Raw genomic sequence first — 2,538 nt, 5'->3', positions numbered from 1 at the left:
AATTAAAACATTTTATTGGTTTTTCACGACTGTAATTTATAACTCTAAAATGGAATAATTGTAGCTCAAACATGAAAAAGTAGACTAATTTCATATTTAAAGTGATTCTATCACATATATTGAATTATTAAAACCTCTGAACTTTCTTAAGGTTTTTAAAACCCTTTTAAAAACTTTTTTTTAACAATTTTGGTTGTCATTTCTTAATAAAAGAATAAGTGCTATTTAGTCTCCAGAACAGCAATTTCAAAAATATTTAAAGCCTTAATAATTTAGACATTTTAAATTTGCAGTCTTCAGAATACATTGAATAATTTCAAATTTAAAGCTATTTAAATATTTCATCTGAATTTTTGAATGGGAAGTGTTCGATAATCTTAGATTGAAACCCCTCAAATTATTTAGTTACAAATTAAAATCATACAACTTCAAGTTTTATTTATTTTTTGATAATTTGACCCCCCTCCCCCACAAATTTTTTTTGTAAGAAAATAACGCCAATCCAATCGGACTAGTCTTTCGAAAATTATCCGGTATACAGACAACAACAACGACGACGCCGAACAGACAAACAGACTCCGACGTAAAAACTTGTTTTTCTGACTCACGGGGTCTCAAAACGTCGACATTTGATAAAATCCGAAAAAGTTATTTTTCATAAAAAACTAATACCTCCCATTTTTTATGAAAATGTAGAAATTATCAACAAGATTTGTAGAAAATCTTTCAAAGAATAAAATTATTGTCCCGTAAGTTACAACCGAAAAATTACAATTTCAAAAAAATGAAAGTTGTTTTAAATATTAATCTAGACTCGCGACCGGGACAAATCAGAAAATGAATGTAAATTTGAAAATTGAACTGCAGTTCGAGTATTAAAAACTAAACAGTGATTGATTTTACAAGGTGATTCTAGATCTGTTCAAAATGATATAATTTACATATTTTAACGTTAAAAATTGAACTAATTTAATTGCAAAGACTTAGTAGTGACACAACTGTGAAGTTCGAATTAATGGCTTCTTAAATGAACCCCTTTATTCAATTTCAAAATCTTTTTGAAGTATTATTTCAGTATAAAATATTCCATTTTTAATCTATTTGGTTTGGAAATAAAAAAAAATTTGAAAATGAATTGTCACGATTTCAAAGTGACTAATTTAAACTTGGAATGTTACGATTATAATTGTTTAATTTTTTTATTTGTATTTCGAAGGTAAAAGTATTTCATTTTGATTCTTAAAGAACAGTTAAATAAGCATTAATTTAGAAAAAAATCAAATAAGCTGGAGGTTTCTGAATTTTACAAAGAAAAGAACCAAATTTGGAGCTCCTCAAAAATTTTGAAATACTAGGAGAACAATAAAAATTTCTGGGTAGATTTAAAATAATTTTTTATTTTGAAAAAGTACATAACTCAAAGAGAATGTTTAAAAATATTTCAAAACATTTCAAAAGATTTACAATATTAGGAAAAGTCTGGAGGCTCTTAAAACAATTTTGTGTGCAGGATTTTACAAACATGTTAGGAAAAATGGGAATCAGTCTAAAAGACATTTAAAAGTTCCGAAAAATTTTTTAAATAATTTAAAAAGATTTGAAATGATTTAAAAGAGAATAGATACTTTTGATGATCTTGAAATGTTTTCAAATGTTGACTTTTTATTTTGAAAAATTACATAATTTTAAGAGGAGGTATAAAAATATGGGACCACTGACAAAAATTCCGAAAGGGATGAATGAAAAATCCCAAAAAATGAAATCTCCGGCACCTGAATAATAATTTTATAAAAATTGTATTAAAAAATACATTTAAAAACACGTGTGCTTTGAAAGAAAAAAATGTTCTGCATAAATTTTCTTCGTACGTACATAATAACATTTTTGAAACAAACTTTGCAGGATTCCATTTAACAACGACTTATATCAAAATTTATTTTTATTATTTTTTTTATTAATAAAAAATTCGATTTTTTACATTTTCAAACAAATTTTTTCATCCAGAAATATATATTCGATTATTGTATTTTCAACAAATAAATAATATTTAATAAACATTTTTTTAAATTGTTTTCATTCAGGAACTTTCTAGTTCGGATATTTTATGATTCAGGCATTTTCTTTAGGGATTTTTTAAATTCGGTAATATCTTATTGTCTGGAATTTTATTTATTTTATTTTTCGTGAATTTTCCAATTCGACTTTTATATTTCGGGACTTTTATAATTTCGGGAATTTTATTATTGGTTATTTTTCAATGTACGAAGCTTACAGTGTCAGGAATTTTATTTTTCGGGATTTTTAAGTCGCTTTTTCCGAAAAATAAAATTCCCATATCACTGTAAATATTCCGAAATTATAACATTGCAATATTATAATTTCGGAATTTTTACAGTCCTGTGGGAATTTTATCTTTAATTTTTCAATTCGGGACTTTTATATTTCGACAATGCATTGTCGAAATATAAAAGTCCTGAATTGGAAAATTCTCGACAATTTACAATCTTACCGAATTTAAGAATTGCCGACAGAAAATTT

The sequence above is a fragment of the Belonocnema kinseyi genome, chromosome 7 (genome assembly GCF_010883055.1).
Source record: "Belonocnema kinseyi isolate 2016_QV_RU_SX_M_011 chromosome 7, B_treatae_v1, whole genome shotgun sequence".
NCBI lineage: Eukaryota > Metazoa > Arthropoda > Insecta > Hymenoptera > Cynipidae > Belonocnema > Belonocnema kinseyi.
The sequence above is the reverse complement of the archived record's forward strand: the minus strand, read 5'-3'. Positions refer to the sequence as shown.